Source organism: Vidua macroura, chromosome 16, assembly GCF_024509145.1.
Source record: "Vidua macroura isolate BioBank_ID:100142 chromosome 16, ASM2450914v1, whole genome shotgun sequence".
Taxonomy (NCBI): domain Eukaryota; kingdom Metazoa; phylum Chordata; class Aves; order Passeriformes; family Viduidae; genus Vidua; species Vidua macroura.
In genome coordinates, this window is record NC_071586.1 from 10,831,345 (window position 1) to 10,849,159 (window position 17,815).

Sequence of the window (17,815 nt, forward strand, 5' to 3'; positions counted from 1 at the left end):
GGTGGCACGTGGCACTGGGACACTCACCCGAGCCCGAGGTGGAGCAGGAGCAGTGGTGGGAGAGCCTAACCTGAGGGGATGTACAAGATGATGCTCTTCAGACTTCCTAAGATTGATTTGAATTCCCAGGCATCCTCACATCTGCTTGATCCAGTGGACCAAAGGCTGTGGTGGAACTGCTGCAGTGTCCACAGCCTGGAGCTGCAAGAATCTGGTATGTTTTCAAGGTGTTACCTGTCCTGCTTCTGCCCGTGTTTATTTACACCTTTGCACAGAAAGGCTCTTCTCCAGAGACATCTGCCATCCTGTGACTCCCTGTGGGCACAAAACAGATCTCTGCCATTCCCAGCAGCTCGAGACAGTGAGAAAAGCAGAGGGATTGAATTTAATTGCCAAAAAAAAAAAAGTTTCCACTAGAGTAAAACGGCCTAAACTTGGTGCACAATAAGGTCTGGTCTGTGCTGCAGTATAATTCCATCCAAAGCAGAGCATAAATGGTCTTCCTTTGCTAAATTGCCCACAGATATATTCCTTAATTCCAGGAAGAATTCTCATGTTTTTCAGAATTGTACTGCCTAACCTTTTTTACCTCCTTGCACAGTATCTTTTAAAATTGCTTTTTATTGGCAAAGACCTTTTTGTTATTTTGTGTGAGTTCAGGTCTTGCCAATGTTTCAGAGCAATTGCTAAGTCCAGCACATACTTTAAATGATAGGCTTGAGCCATCTTTGATCTGAAGCCAAATGGGTTTTAATACAGTTATCTCTTTAAAAGCAGTGGTCTCCCTCCTTCTTTGCTGCTTCACCAGAACAGAGCAGGCAGGAAATTCTTCATCCAGCTTTCATTCACGAGCTGGTTTGTAGTAGTTGTTGCAGACAACCAGATCCAAATCCTGTTGAAAGCAATACCAAAAAATCCCATTAGCTTGCATCAGGCCCAAATTGCTTTCTGGACTTTTATCTAAGTTTTGGGAATTTCCAAAATATTTGAAAGGTAACATCACTGCTTGGCTGGCTGAAATTTAACCTTTCACATTTGAGGAGATGGTTCTTTAAGCAGCTGGATAAAATGTACTGGAGACCATGCTGAGGTTTCTAAAAGCTGAATGGAAGGCCTTAATTTTAAACCTGTTCATTAACAGGTAGGGTCTGGCATGTCCTTATCCCCCTTGGAGGAGGATCTGGGGTTTGGCACAGGAGAACCAGTGCTGGGCCTCCCCATTTTCTTGCTCTGTCTGAACTGGAGGGAGGGAAGAGAAGGCACAAGTGATGGTGATGGGGTGAGAAACTCTCCTGCTTACTGCAGAAGAACTACTCACTCTGAGAAAAACTCTTCAATTCTCACATAAAGGGACCCTATGTTAGTGCAGAGCCTCAGCAGCACAGGGCTACCCCCAGAGGAGAGGGCCTAGGCAGTGAAAAGCAAGAAGAGTCTCTTGAATTTGGGTTTTGCACTAAACTGGGAGAGGTTATAAATGTCAATGTCAGGAATCAGAGGAGACCAACAATCTGCTCATAGAATAAAAAGAAAAGGAGGCCAAAGAAAGGGTTTGCAGAAAGGGAAGGAAGAGAAATGTCCTTAAAACCACGGTGTAAGCCCTGGTGTTTACACTCCCTCACCCCATCAGAGCCCAGACCCCTCTCCTTGCTCATGCAGGTCCAGCTTTCCAGGCTTGCAAAGGCTGGAGTTACTCACATTTTGATTTTCAGTTGTGGATGACAAATTCCACTTTTTTTTTTGCAGGGGATGTTACTAAATCACTTTGTGCCACATTCAGAGTGAGCTGGCCTTTTCAGACACCCTGTGCTCCAAGGAGAGACATTTGTATGAAAGTCTGTGTAGTGCATAAAGGCATTTCGTGGGGAGATTAATATTAAAATACTCAGCTATCCAATCAACTTATGAGGTTTTAATGCAATGACTTGAGTCTAGATGTTAGAGTTCACTTAAAGTTCACTGACTATTATGGGACTGATGGTATATAGAATAGCTTAATCTTACCGTGGGAAAACTAAAATCATGGAGGGGAAAATTAGGCAAGACATGGAGGATAAACTCCCATTCCTATGAGATACCACGGGACATGCCAAAAAAGGCAGAGGAGGAACCATTTACTTCCAGGGCAGAGGGAAGGGTGTGCAGTTAGCAGCACTTAGAGTAGCCGTGTGCCATCCTGATCTGTTTTGTAGACATTTTGCAAAAGCAGGGAAGGGGAAAAGAGCTGCTTTATGTGTCTTTTACACAATGCAGAGAGGAAACCAGAGACTCAAAAGACAGCTCTGTTTTTCAGGCTTCATTTACTGACAGGACCTTTCTATGCATAAGAGGAGACCTCCCACACCTTAAATTGCTGCACTGAATGGATTTACATTCTGCTTTATCCTCTGCATTCCAACTCCTGCCCTTAGCCTTGTGATTGTGTGCATGAGACTGCAGGCTGCACATCCCAGAGAGCTCAGGTCACCCCCAGCAAAAAAAAAAAAACAAAAAACCCAGACCCAAACCCAGAGGAAAAAAAGGACCCTCATTTAGATAGATCCTTCCCAAGGGCCACTATTTCCCTGAGTGGAATTAAACTTGCAGAAGAAAACATTTGAGAGAAAGTTTGGGCTAATGAAAACTGCACAAGGTTCTTTGGCTTCACTCATCTGGAGAAGAAAAGTATAGCTCTAGGCAAGCAGGAGCTTGCTGAGCTTGAAGAAATGTTACCTGCTTAAAGGCAGGTAAAATCTGGCATAAGCTGTTAATCCATCATTCAGGTTTTTACATGCCAAACTCCTGTAAATGTTTTTCTACCACATCCTGTCTCCTCCTCCCCTAGCTGAAAAATAATAATAATTTTGGAAGAGCATGAATTAGGCCTGTCATTCTTTCCCCCCCCTCCTTATCCTTGAACTGCATCACACAAACTCACTGTCTCTTAGAGGACTTGATCCTACACTCCTAATCAGGGGGCAAAATTCACCATGATTTCAACTTTGAGACTCTGAATTTTCCTTTAGAGAAAAGCGAAGCTTTCTTCCTTGCCATCACATATTCCTGGCCATCATTAGGATGGTGGTTTGATCAGCTACCAGTGACCCAGAGCAGGATTTCCAGCCAGAGATCCTGAACACGTTCACCCAGGCAGAGGCAGGTGGGCAGGGGAAGGCAGAGCGAGGTTGGTGTTGGTATGAAAAATGGGGCAAGGCCAGATTTGAGTAACTTCAGCCTCTGCACAGCCAAGTGTTGACAAAGCAGTGAGCCCGTGCCAAGGCATTATTCTGGATGAACAGCCCCTGACAGCAGGTTTCAGCACGGCCCACAGCACCACGGATCCCTTGCTGTGCCCATGCTCACTTGGGCAGCGCTGATGCTGCATCCCTTGGACCTTCACATCTCCTGATGTGTGCATACAAGTGCATTCAGTCTCCTCTGAGAAAGAGGAAAAATCACTTTTTTTTTTTTTAATAATGAATAATACAGATTCTGTGAAGGGTTTGGCACCCAGTGTTTGCACAGAGATGAGTGGCGATGGGCTCCACTGCTCATTGCTTTAAACCTGTGCATTAATTCAGGGCCAGTCCCACCTTCTAATGACAGCTTCACATTGAGAACAGCAGCACAGTGACTCTGCAGACATCCCCATCTGCTCTCTCTGGCTTTACAGGCTCTGCTCCCCTTTGCAGAAGCTGTCTTACAGCAGAGGTGCCACACCAAGCCCAGTGGCAGCCCCCTCTTTTCCAGTCCCTCCTCCCTGTGGTTTTCACCCCTCCACAGGTCCTGCAGCCTCCCTGGTTCCCAGCTCACCTCTCCAGATGCAGGCAGCAGCTGGAGCACGTAACACCTGGACTTTGCGACGCAATTCTGCTGCAAGCCAGACACTGAAAGAAATATGCAGATCTAACAAAACATCCAAACTCTTCAGAGCACCTGCAGGTTTCTTGATCACTCCTGATCATTCCTTGGTCAGAGTCCTCAAGGGGACTTGCAGCCCCTCCAGCTGCACAGGGCTTTCCCATCAACTCAGCCCTCCCTCAGCCTCATTTCTTTTTGCTCAAGGTTCTTCTCTCCCCTGCAAGATAACTCTGAAGGTAATGTTCATTTCTGCTCCCATCCTAAGGGAGTGTCCTGGATTTTTCCCCAGTTTCCAAGGATGTGACCTGATATTCAGTGCCACACTTCCACACCAGCAGGCTGGTTTCACTGGGGAGCTCCCCAAGAAGCAGCACTTCCAAGTGCTCACATTATCACCCATGGGTAAGGCCTTCTGCCACTATGAGGAGATAAAGACTGCAGAGAAAATCCAAGATTCCCTCATGGAAAAAACAGTTTGCAGTATACACAATCTCTGTTTAGATTCTTAAGCTTGTCAAGCTATGCTTCTTTGCCATGAATTTCATTTTCCCCAGAAGTAACAAAGTTATGTGTATCACCTTTTAAGTGGCATTTGACATTTACCATACTATGGAAACACGAGCTGCCTCCCTGATTTCCTGTTTACTGTGCCACATCTCTGAGGGACACACAATCTCACAGAGGCACTGGTCAGTGGCAGAATATTTTCCTTTAAAGATTTGTATGCACAGAAGAGATCATTGACACATTCTAACTTTAGGTCTAACCCAGGATCAAGCTCCCTGTAGTGTCAATGCAGCCTCCAGAGAGCAATTCAGGATACCTGAGCCAGAAATCCTAAATTAAGCCATGTCAATGCTTCCCAAAGTGCCAAGAGCTCCACACTCGGTGTAAGGAGAGATCCCAGCATGAATGAACCAAGAGGAGCCATTGACCTTAGGAAGACCAGGATTTTCATTCACAAATTTAATAATATTCTGTTAAAATCAGTTCTGGGTTTTTTTAAAGCCACTTATGAGCTTGCTTCAGAGCTTTATGAAGCTGCATGGAATAATTAAGCAAACAAATCTAGTCCCATGCTAAGTTAATTACATGCCTTGTGGTTTCATATATATTTTTCTCCCTTTCATAGTTACTTTTTAATACGTCCCCATATTTCTTTCTGACTTTTCTGTGTTACTCTCTTTAGTCTTCAGGAAACCCATTATTACTCAGGGGACCAAATAATCAAATAAGTCTCACTGAGTGCAATTAATCTCTGCAGCTTGCAGGCTGGCTGTGGGATGCTGTTCACCTTTATATTTTCCAGTTGCTAGGGATCAGCACAGACTCTCCCTAAACTCACTTGCCCGTGTCCCTCTGGTCCCTGTGATGTGCTGGACCTGAAGCCAGGACGAGTTTTCAGGGCTCTTGGGCAACCTTGAGTTGACCCCTCACATTTAACTGTGCAGAGGAAGGAGGGAAGAAAGGGCTTATTTCAGTATTTCAGTGACACCCTTAATGAGGCAAAAAATTTATTTCAGGAAGGACAGATTAATGATAGTTGTATTACATATATGAATTTAAAATGTCAGTATTGCAGCAGAATCACAGTTAAGTGCATTCTTAGGCATCTTGGCAGAGTCATGATTTTGGGGACAGGGCTTTAGGTCTGATCTCAGAAGACCAATTCTTGGACCAAAAATGATCATGTGTCCTACAGAAACATTAGAAACAAGAGATTTAAATCTTCCAGACTATATACCTTGACTTCAGTGAAATTCTGACAAGTGCCTTGTGGTATTCTTATCAGCAAGTTTGAGAAACAGATTGAAATAAACTTATGCAAGATGGGAACACAAAGTGTGAAAAACTGTTCTCAGGAAGACGTATCTACAGCTTACTCTAAGAAGAGAAGTGCAAGGGTTAGGAAATTCTAAAAGCCTGCTACTGATCTTTAAACATATTACATAATTACTGGTACAATTGGCTAGATAATATGCTTAATAAATTTTGGAGATGGTATCAAGCTAGAAAGTCTGCAATGTGCTGGAAATTCATAAAGATCTTATAGATTGGGGAAATGGCCAAGAAATGATGAAACTCAATAAGAACAAATAGAATTTTCTGCAATTAATAGAAATAATTGATTGTAAAAATGCAGGACGTGCCTGACCATCATCACATCAGTCCTGCCTACAAGAGCCTGAGGTTTATAGGGCATCACAAGTTAAGTAAGAGTCAGAAATGTCCCTGTTTTACAACAAATGCACTCGAGATATGATTCCCAGGAGTTCTGTCTCTAACACATACAGCCACACAAAATCAGTTCCATCCACATCATGCTGGGAAGGTCTCAGCTGGAAAACTTCTCCTATTTTAGTGCTACAATTCAAGAAAGATGTGGGCCATTGGCCAGAGTCCAGAGGACAGCAGGGGTGACTAAAGGTCTTGAAAACAAGGACCACTGGAGTTTGAGGCCTGTTTAGTCTGGAGGAGACAGAGAGTCTTCAAGTATGTAAGAGCCAGAGGGGTGGAAGTCACAAATTCTTGCTCTTTTCCATCACTGATGGGACAAGAAGGAATGTTCATGAGTGGCAGCAAGGGACATCCTGCTCAGGCATTAGGGAAACTTTCCAATGGCAAGGGTAACTGGCACTAGAAAAGATTGTCTAGGGAAGCTGTGAAGTTCCATTTATTAGAGGTTTTTCAACTGTTTAGCAGAGTACAGGGGGCAAGTAATCCTCCCCTGGGGCGGAGGGATGAAGTAGATGAGCCCCTGAGGTCCCTCCCAGCCTTTCTGTGCCTCTATGTAAGTAAAAAAAGAACCAAATGAGCATGGGAAAATATCCTGTAGCAATAAACTATTGCTCCAGTTCACCCAGCTTTAAGGGACGAGTCAGAAATTAATTGATCTTTAAGGGATTTCGAGCAAAAGTTGTGCTCTTGCTCTCCTAAAGGTGTTACAGAGCTTTTTCATAGCCATGTAGTACTTCTAAATTATTCCACTATACTGTTGAAGCGAGTGGGAGGACAGTGGGAATATGGAGCTACTCTGTGGTGTGGCTACAGCCTGGGAATTTTAGCATAGAAGAATAAAATTCTTCCCTGTTTAATTTCACAGAGCAAAACTGGCCCATGCATTTACAGAGGGGACACCTGGGTGCAAGGCACTTCCAGATGGCCCTGCCTGAGCCCCAAACACAGCAGATGCTGGCAGAGATTAAAATCATCTGCAGGGTAGCTCGTTTCCCTTTCTTCAGGGACCCTGAGCCCTGCTCAGCTGAGGCTGCAGGACAGGAAAACCACTGCTCTGTGCTGGCTTCAACCCTGGGGAAGAAGCTGCAGAAAGTCTGGTCTACTGCTGGAGCAGCAAATTGCAATCTTAACTTGGGGAGCACCTCCTCCTGCTTGTTGATGTACATAACCCCAGTGTTTGAGCCACTATTGAGCATCTGACAATTATTAGACAATTATTCAAAAGTGCTTGACCTGGCAGACATTTATGAGCAGCACCAGCAGTAAAACTGGTCAGGCAAACAGCAAATTGAGGGGTTTACAAGCTGCTGTGTCTGACCAAGAGTAGTTTAGTACCAAGGATGCAACCTTTTTCTGCATTTCCCTTTAGTCATATAAAAAATGGAATAAAACAAATATTTCTGATGGCACCTTACCCATTGGAAAGGTTAAGCTTGGAACCCATTCTGAGTGGAGCTCCTGCTGCCCAATTTGCCATGAAGATAAATAATAAAGTAACAGCTCAAGGAAAAAATATCATCTAGTCTGTTTAGAGATGGCAGCTGTACCACTCAATATTTTTAATGTTCTCACCACTCCTATTGGACTCTGAAAAGCTCCTGTTCGTGCAAACTCATGCAGTTTACAGAGCTTTCTTGATTTAATGACATGTACATTCTGATAGCTACATAGGAAAGTGTAGCACAAGGCAGAAGGAAAGAGAATGTTGTACAAATGCAGGGACACTGAAACAAAAAAAAAAAGGGGAATAAGAAAGGGGGGAAAATCACCCTTCAGAATTACCCACTGCAGAACTGGTGCTCCTTATGTAAGTGAAGAGCTTGCTGCATTTCAGGCATTTAATTTTTATTTTGGTTTCTTTCTGCAGCGAATATTTATAGCCCTCTCTTTCACTCGCAAGAACATCCAGTGGTATTTTAAAAGAATTTCAGTGAGCAGTGTGTCCCTGTTAATATCCACTTTGCAACCAGTTTTGCCTCAGTTTTTTGAGTTATTTTTTTCTCAGAGATGACAAACAAAAACTTCTACCAGGCTGAGATGGATCTGTCAGATGGGGGTAAACAGAGCATCATGTTGACAAGCCAAATGCATTTATCTGTGTTTTCATAAATTTTTAGTTCAGGTCATATCAATACACAAGGAGGGAAGGGGGAATGGTTTTGGGTGTATTTTGCATTTCTTAACTGTGGACCTGCAGTCATGTTTTGATGCTGTTCTTCCTCATCCTGCCACTGAGGGTACATGGAGACACTAACGTGCCAGTTTTCCACTCAGAATGTTCCCTGAACGTGCACCAGGCATCACCAGAAAATCAGAGAAATGCAGCTTGGGCTGGGTGACAGCACCTCTGAAATCTGAAGCTCACATATTTTTGTGCACCTGATGAGTGCACAGTGGGGTTTTTTACATCTTCTGGATCTCAGGGCTCTGGGAAGCTCTTGGGCACTCGGGGTTACTCGTTGATTTTGAGCACAAAGGTCTGTGCGAGGGACCACGGTCATGGGCAAAGCTGGAGATAAAACCCAGCGCTGTGTCCTTGCCCCCATCAATCAGTGCCCATGGAAAGCACTGCTGGCATAATGCAGCCCCTGTCTGGAGCTCATTCACTCACTCAGACCCTGAGAGGGCTGGATGTGCTAACCCAGACCTTTCCACAACCCATTTACATCCCTGCGCAGGGCCAAGTGTCCATTCCAGGCCTGATAAATGGTGCTGATAGACCAGGTTTGCTTTCAGAATGAGGCAAGTTAAATAGCATCAAGCTATTATAATTGTTTTAGGAAGGTTGTTCTGTTTTGGAAATACAGTAAAACATTTGCAGGGTTTTAGGGAGGGCTCATCCCTCTGCGTTTTAGCACATTGAACGGGATAAATAATTTAAACAAACATTTTGAACAGTTTTGCAAAATGCATTTAATGAATTATTCAATGAGCTCTATTTGATCCTCTTCAGACACAATAGTGCTGTCAACAGCAGTGCAGAACTTTCTAAGTAGGTCTTAAATATTCATTTTTTCCTCATTTGAGAAATAATGTATACTCTGTCCTATCACCCATGTTAGCATGTCTTAGAGAGAAATAGTTTCACAAGTTGTCATCTCTCCCTGTATTTGTGTTAAACTTTAAATTTAAGATTAGATTATCTCTTACATATATTTTTTTTTTAAGATAAGTGTAGGGAACTATTTGCTGTGCCAGTTAAAACCATGTCTACAATGTAAAAGTGAGTGCATCTCTGGATTCAAATAGTTACATAAAAACACAAAAGAAACAATGGAGAAGGAATGGCATTCCTGGAATGCAGTCCAGATGTATACGGGCTGGGTAAGGCCAGATAAAGTTTTAGAATAAACTCTGCAGTAATAATCACTTAAGACAAAAGGTCTCTAAAGCTCTAATTGCTGATGAAATCCTAGGGCCTTAAGGGGACCTGTCTGAAACTTAGATCAGAAATGAGTGCTGCGTGATTTTGCTGACAGAGAGTGAAAAGAATTGTGGCTATTGAAAGGTGAAGTAGGAAAAAGAATATTCTCCAAATTTCGCATTAGGGGTGAGAAGCTGCTGGGAAGGAAGCAAAATTCCCACTGGCTTCCCTGGGGATCAAGATTGCTCCAGATTTACATTTAATATCTGTCTGATGGAGGCAGTTTAATGCAGAATCCTGGAGAAAGAAGAGATAAAGGCACAGAGTGGAACAAAATTGTAGCACTAGACTTTATCATTCTTTTTTCCTTTTACCATCCTTTTACCAATCCCTTTTTCTTTACCTGTACAATAAAGCTCAAAGCCAAGGTTGTTTCCCCTCTCAATCCATTGCTGGCAGCAGGTAGGAAGAAAAAGAAGGAGAATGCCCCACATGCCCACTCTGATTCTGTGGCTCCTGGGCTGGTTTTATGCTAGATCTCTCTTTTTCTGACTCTGCAGCAGCACAACAGCTCCTCTGGGATGGAACAACTTGGAAACCAACACAGCAGTGGCTTGTAAGGCAGTGGGTTGTAAGAACGATGGGCCTGTCCCTTAAAAGGCAGAATGTGCCCCTGCCCAGCCAACAGCCCCAGGCCATCAATGTTTGAGAGCGTCAAAGGCCTCCAGTTCTGTTGCAATAAAATAAAGCTATTCTACATCATGATGAATTCAGGCAAAATCAGTCCTGACACCTCTCCAAGCCTCCAGAAACAACTGACATTCATTTCATGTGGTACCCCTGGCCCTGGCTGCACCATATCCCATTTTCAGTATTTCCTTCCTCTGTAACATCCCATGGGTATCAGATGGAGAGATCTGCTGGATATTTGGCTCCTACCTGCTGCTCAAAAGCCAGAAAGGAACTGGAGCAGGCAAGAGAAATCTGACTCAGAGTCCTGTAAGGGGAACGCTTCCTTGCAGGAACAGTAACACTCTACGCCCTTAAAGAGATATTATAGTAATTGCAGACCTTTGGAGGGGAGAAGTGTATTGTATAGATTCATATACAAAAATGAATTTTCACATCAAACAATGGGCCTGTTGGATGTTATAGGAAGGACAAACTTATTCATGACAGGGCCCATATGCAATTTTCAACTCGTATTTTTCTAACTTGAAAGTTTCTGACACCTGTTAGCCTTTCTTTCTTTACGAGTATCTCTTCTTCCAAATACAACTGAGTCAAAAAAAAAAAAAAAAAGAAGGAAAACATTGGAGCTTTTATCCAAAACTCTCAAGTCTGTATGTGATGTGTTTTTCTTTTAAGACAAGGTGAAACTTTAAAGCTTCTGAAAGGAAGTTAGTTTAACCTCAGCATCAAAAAGCTTTGTTTGCACGTTAATGTACCGGCGTTTATTTGAATTGCAAGAGCACTACAACTCTTGCAGTCTAATGGCTTAAAAGAACTTGAGGATGCCAGACTCCTTAGGGCCTCTGCTCTCCATCTCAACTGTTTTGTTTTGAAGTCACCCAAGACTGCTATAGAGCCACAAAGGACCCCAGATCTCCCAAGTCACCTTCGTCTTGCTACCAGATGAAATGTCATGCTTGCTGGTGTAACACTTGCTTGATTTAAATTACCCATGACTCTCCAGCAGCCAGAGAAAACTGAAGATACCCCCCTCCCCATGCAGCAATTTTCCTCTCTAGGTAAACAGCTGCTCATTTTTTATTCTTACATTTTACTAGAATTTTGGATTAATAGCATCCAAGCCATGAAAAGATCATCATATGCACAAGTGGTTTGTGGTTTGTCTGTTTTTTAATTGGTGATTTCAGGCAGCAAGTGGACAAAGCAACAGTGTTTATTTCCAATGCATGTTAATTCTGAATTTAAATTCATGTGTCTATAAGGCACAGGCTGGAATGCTTTTCCAGTTTCCACATTAACAATCCCATTATAAAACTCATGGGGTGATTATATATTAAGTTTCAACCCAGCCCTTTAGTAATGAATACAAAGTAGACTGGTGCAGATGTAGCACTGATTTCTTCGTGCTTCAACAGTTTGCTAGTTAATACAGAGAGGCTTTTTTGCCCCCAGAAGCAATGATGTTTCTTGCTACTTTTACACATTTCTCTTTACTGTACATGATTCTCAATTCTTCATCCTTACAGAAATGTGTCAGACAAGCCCTTGCTGATGGGAGACATTGGCTACATGGTGGATGTACTGTACTAATCGAGTTTTTGTGCATGAATGAACACATGTAGGAGCTACACATTACATTAAGTGTCCCCTTAATATTTTCACTGGAATGCTCTGCAGCAGCTCCTTTACCCTGCTCAATGACAAAATGCCTAACTCAACAATTTACTCCTAAAGGCCATGCTTGACATCCCCCTGCACTTAACCCCGAATCACAGGAACCACAGTCTAAGGTAAGAGGGCAATTCAGTCCTGGTCCTCAGCAAGTCTTAATAGTTCCTTTTTGCAGCTGCCCTGCCAAATGTGGTCAGATACATTCCTGGGCGGCAGCTTAGAAGTGCAGTTGGCTGCCTGCAAAGCACTACATTGGCATCACTGAGCCTCTGGAATGTTTCAAATGCTGCAGGAAGAACTCAGGGGACAAATAAAATAAGAAAAAGAAAAAAGAAGGAAGGAGAAAGGAACAATAAAGAAGGAGGAAGAAGAGAAAGAGGAAGAAGGAAGAAGGAAGGAGGAAGAAGGAAGAAGGAAGAGGAAGAAGGAAGAAGGAAGAAGGAAGAAGGAAGGAAGAAGGAAGGAAGAAGGAAGGAAGAAGGAAGGAAGCAGAAGACGAAGAAGACAAAGAATATGAAGGAGAAGGAGAAGGAGAAGGAGAAGGAGAAGGAGAAGGAGAAGGAGAAGGAGAAGGAGAAGGAGGTGAAGAGAGAGGAAGAAAGCCAAAAGATAAAGCTAAAAGATGCCTGTAGTACAAACTTCAGGACCATCTGGGTGAATCCTATTGAATAGGGTTGGCAGTGAGATGTTGGCAAGCTCTCACGCATGTACCTTGTCTGAGGAAGAACCCAGGGCTTTAGGCCCTGTTAGATCATATTTACAAGAAATATTTTAAAGCATGCATTAAACCAGAAATGTCAGGAAATATATGGTGCAGGACTAGGGAGTATTTTGAAGAAATGGAATGTCAAAATAAATGTCTTTGTATCTCTATCTTCCTTAAGCTCTGTCTTACTAGCTCACACAGCACAAGCTACAGCTCGGTAAATTTATAGGTTTGCTGTCTTTATACACTATCAGTCCAACTCCAGCTGATTCTAGACTGAGATTAGATACAGCCCTGCTTTCCATCTGTGCTGATAAAACAAGAGAAAATGAAATGATTTCTACAATCTTGTAAATCCATTTCACTTGCTGTTTATCAAGAGGTGGTGAGGGCAATGACAGAGGCAAAATCCCCAAGGTCACTCCATCACACACTGTGCCTCCTTCTTTTGAAGGGCTTCTCCTGCTCTCTCCTGAATGAGTTCACATGGAAAAAGAAAGGCTGTGAAAACAAAACGGGAAAGAGAGCACAGACATATCCAGTGTTGCAAAAGAAAATAACAAACCGTGTCAGACTGCTTTGTGTTCCCTTCTGTAAGAACATGCATGTTCAAACAGGCTCTGCAGAGGTATTTGCCTTGCTCGCTATGAACAATGGGGAGGGAGCTCCTGTGTGTGAGGGGAAGCTTCACTCAGATTTGGATCACAGATTTCTCTTTTAAACCAGGAGGAATTCTGAGGGGTTAAGACCTACAGGAATTGTAAGAGATCATACCTAATGCTTACCTCAAACTCTGTCTCCTAAGGAGAACAACTGTGTAAGACCTGGATCCACCAGAGCATATGCCCTGTTATACTTCTGTATGGAAGTTATTATAACCTTTCTGCAAAGCAGATTGCTTTCCAGGTATTCCAACCTCCATGCAAATTGGATAATCCTGGATACTGAAACCAAATTTTCCAAACCTCTACTGATACATTCTCCCATCTATTTAAAACTCTGCTTCATATTCCATGAGATTTGTTTTCAGTTCCCGGTGACAACAAACTTTCTTGTGAAGTCTATCTGGGTCAAGCTTTCAATCTGTTTTTATGAAAAAAATTTACTTGGGAACGCTGAGATGTGATGAATATGAGCTTAAGTATCTGTCAGTAAAAGCCAATTCATCCTTCAATATCAATATGGATTCAGTTTTGCTTGCAAGTTGTACTGAAAGCTGAAACATACTGATTCTCCAAGTTATACACACAGGGGGGAAAAAAGCAAGTTTGCAGAAACCTGGCACTAAAACACTTAAATCTTCTGAGTTTGTGGAGTCAGAAATGCAAAGCCAGAGCTGGAGTTCTATAATCTCAGAAGCAAATCAATACAAAAGATAGGCACAGAAGATGTGCACAGATAAATGAGAAAGTGAGATGGAGGTGCCCAGGTGTTCCACTTTGAAAACCAGCCTGTACCATACAATGGATTTCGATCTCTTCCTCGGTGATGTGTTCTGCTAAAGCAGATGCTTGCAGGGCCAGGAACGCAGTCAATAAATAGATTGGAAAGTGTGAACTTTCTGCCTGCAGGGTTTGCTGGCCAATGCTGAGTAGGCAAAATGCTGCAGACAACATGTTTTGCTGCCTTGCTGCCCAGAAGGGAGGGCTGTGGCTGCAGCTCCTCTCCTGCCTGCCGGGGCTCTGTGGTGTGTGCTCCCTCCCAGCCCTGGAGGAGGCACACACACCTCCTAACGTGGCCCCGCAGGACACGGAGATCAGTGGTATCTACAGAAATCTCTGCCTGGTGTTCCCTGCCTGTAGACACAAAAGGTTTTAGCAGGATAAGGACACCACCGAGGATAAGGGGACAGCTCGCTCCGGGTGTGGTTGAAGAGCATCCCAGAGAAATGTGAGGTGGTTGATCCATGTGCAGGCAGATGAATGGCAGCTGCAAACTCTGCAGACGCCACCACAGATGGAGGTTAGCAACCTACGGGTGTCTCTTTCAGTTCTGCAGGAGGAGAAGAAGAAAAAAACACCCTGTAAATTGGAGGAATCACAGTGAAAAAGGATGGAAAGATAATTATAAAAGTATGTTGGATGCATTCACAGCAGTGAAGCTTTTTCATCTGTTAAAGAACACAAAGTAAATGTTCACTTCGGAAAACCACCTGGGAAATGCCAACAAAGGCTGGTATAACACCATGTCTTTCATTTATTTACAGAAACATAAAGACCTTTTTATCAGGCATTCTAATCTTGCTTAGCATTTAATAGGACAGTGTGCTGGGATATCCACTCTGCTATTTACTATTTAATTAATTTGACAGAAGTCCAAAAATACTGAAGGCAAAACAGTGCATCAATATTTACTGTACTGATTCACTGGAGTTAAAATACTGTAAAAACATAACTGTGCACAGAAACCGTTTGTCTTGGCAAATAAAATTTTTTGGAGGTTCATGTTCAAAACACAGGTTTGGAGTAAAATTATCACTGAAAGGTATTGATCAGGCTGTTATGTTCCTAGCTTTGTCTGATACCACAAAGTATTTTGAACTTCATTAGCTATGAGATCTTAATTATCAAGCCAAGGTTATGGAAACAAAGGGTTACATTGATAGCTAAATAAATATTGCCATTAGCACGCTTGAATCTGGAGTCTCTGTTGACCACAGCTGGACATAGAAATATTAAGTGAAAGGTGGAAATGCAACACTGGTTTTTAATATAGCAGACTCTTACCAAATTGTTTCTGTGCCATCCCTTCTTTCCTCTAAACAAGAAGAAAATACAAGACCTGGAGAGTGAAAAAACCACATCAGGGTCCTGCAAAAGCCAAGTGAGGCATCCAAATGATGGAAAACTGGTCTGGAGGATGCAGAGAATGTGAAGAAACGGTTGAAAATCTCCATACTTAAGATTTTTGCTTAAAAGCAACTCAAAAACTCTTCCTTTAATCTAAGTTTTTGTCAAGAGTACTGCAGTCAGGGTTTCATTCTCAAGCAATTATTACTCATTAGCTGCAGAGTAGGAGTTCTGCATGGACAACCTGTCCCCAAACTGAAGTGCCAGAGTCTCAAAAAACCTGAAATTGAATGCAGTGCAATAATACAGGAGAGAACAGCTCCTTTAACAGCTTGGGGGATGGGCAATGGGCTTTAAGGAAACAGTGGAACCCAAGAGAAAATGGTTGGGTTATGAGTGACCCTTACAGAAAGGATTCTTGGAAGAATCCAGAAAAAAAAAAAAAAAAAAAAAAAAAAAAAAAAAAAAAAAAGTCCTAAAGTTCCATGAACAAAAATGGCCATGACCATTCTCTGGTTTGGTGTAAGTCCATCCAGTCACCACCCTCTCACTGAAGGCATGCTTACTCTATCTTCACAACGTTGCTGTCTCTCTTTGCCATGTGCTGGGGGGTGCAAAGGGGCAGGAACAGCCCCAGTGCTGGAGCAGAGGAGCCTCCAGCACAGTGGGAAGGGGTCCTTAGCCAGGACGGCCAGAGCTCGGGGAATTGTGAGAAAAACCAACAACTCAAACTGGAGGAGGGTCACTGGTGAGTGCTAGAAGACAATTCTACAAGTTTGAGAAGTAAATGTGTGAAGAAAGGAGTTGACCAGCACAGTATATAATTGCTAATCCACCCTTCTCAGGAAGGCAGGTATCAGGAGTGCATCTCAGACCTGTGGGGTTTTTTAGAAAAGAGGTGGGGGGAAAAAGAGATAAGGCAAAGATAAAGGATCTCTAAAAGAAGAGATACCAATGTTTCTGATTGCCCAGCAGGAATGAGCCATTAGACATCAGTCCACACCTCTGTGATGGCCTGATTTTGCCTGTCAGTCCCTGCGTTTGTCAGTGTTTTTCTTGGTTCATGTCTGTAAGTTTGAGCAGTTAAGTGGGATCTAAATCAGGTCAAGGGAACTACAGTTCCCCACTGGCCTGGCTGGAAACCAGGATCTGCAGACAGGCAGCTGCAGAGCGCAGGGGAGGGCGCTTGTTTGGCACATTCCTGAAGGGCACTGACTATCTACAGCCATTTTCAAGTGGTTCTCCTCAAGTCCAGCCAGGAATGTGCTGATGGGCTGTACAGGTAGGGCCAACATGGCTGAGAGGTTGCAGGACCTTCAGGGCACTGCAGGGAATGGAACGTGCCCCTGCAGCCCCCTGGAGAGCTGAAGGGAGGAACGTCTGCAATGGGAAGCATTGTGGAGCAGTGTTACCCCTGGGAATAATTTGCTACTAGCTCCTAAATTAAGCACTTAATTCCTCAACCCCCTTGGACTTCGTGTCAGGAATAAACCTTGGGCATTCCCACGAAATAAAATGAGGTGACAGAGGAAGAGAGGGATGCAGGAGTGCCACGGAGAAGGCAGCAATCACACCAGCTGGGGAGGTTGTGATTTTACTCCTCCAGAACCTCTGGCCTGGGCTGCAGCAAGCAGTGTTTCACTTCGTGCCAGATCACTGAGTCTGAAGGAGGAAATAGGCTGGTTGAGAAACTGCTGTTCTGAGAAGAGCCAACATCCTCCAGTATGAAGCACTTTGAAAAACTTTGCATGAATTAGCAAGTAAATGTGAGGCTGGAACAAGCAAAGAGGGACAAAAGTTGTCAGTTTGTCATTTATGCAATAATCCTGTCAAACATGAAACTTCCTGAATAGGTGAATTTTGGCTTTGTTTTTAGAACAGAGAAAGGAAGAGGCTTTTTTGTGCTGCGTTTGTTTTTTGTTTTTTTTTTCAAATTGCAGAATCCACCCTATTATTTCTGATCATTTGTCACCTTCAGAATGTCCCATGGCAATTTCAGGATCCTCTGTGAGTGTCACACTGATGTGCAGCATCTGAACATCCCTATTTGTTTCACTAACAGGGACAACAGATAAATTCAGTATTTGTTACATATTCACAACAGTCTCCAATGCCAGTTTCAATTCTTCATGAATTGAAAACCTGGCTGGAATACAAATCAAATAATAATCCTATATTTTATGAAACAGTCCGCATTTTTAGCCATCAATCTCCAACTTCTTCTAGTCCTGGGTCTTGTACAAAAAACTTCATTCCAAAAAGTCCATTAGAGTCTCAAGATGTGGTGTTATGTAAAGATAAAGAGCTGCTCAAATTACCCATATGCTCTAAAAAGACTTGTCCTTTTTCTGATTCAGGGAAAACTAAATTCACCTCAATTTCATATGCTACTACAAGAAACACAGAAAAACATGCACCAGATTGCTCTAGGTGCCAGTCATCTTATAACCCTAGAGGCAAAATGTAAATAGTTAAGAGCATAAGTTATTGCAATTATGGTGACAGAATGGGGACCCA

General features: G+C 43.0%; 1 protein-coding gene across 1 annotated transcript in view; it reads right to left on the reverse strand.

Annotated features, from left to right (window-relative positions):
- Nucleotides 1-855: 855 nt before the first annotated feature.
- PDGFA (platelet derived growth factor subunit A) overlaps nucleotides 856-17,815 on the reverse strand; it is a 165,979-nt gene continuing 149,019 nt past the window's right edge. The window contains exon 7 of the mRNA XM_053992219.1: nucleotides 856-892. The gene's annotated coding sequence lies outside the window, so the exon portion shown is untranslated. The remainder of the gene's footprint in view (nucleotides 893-17,815) is intronic.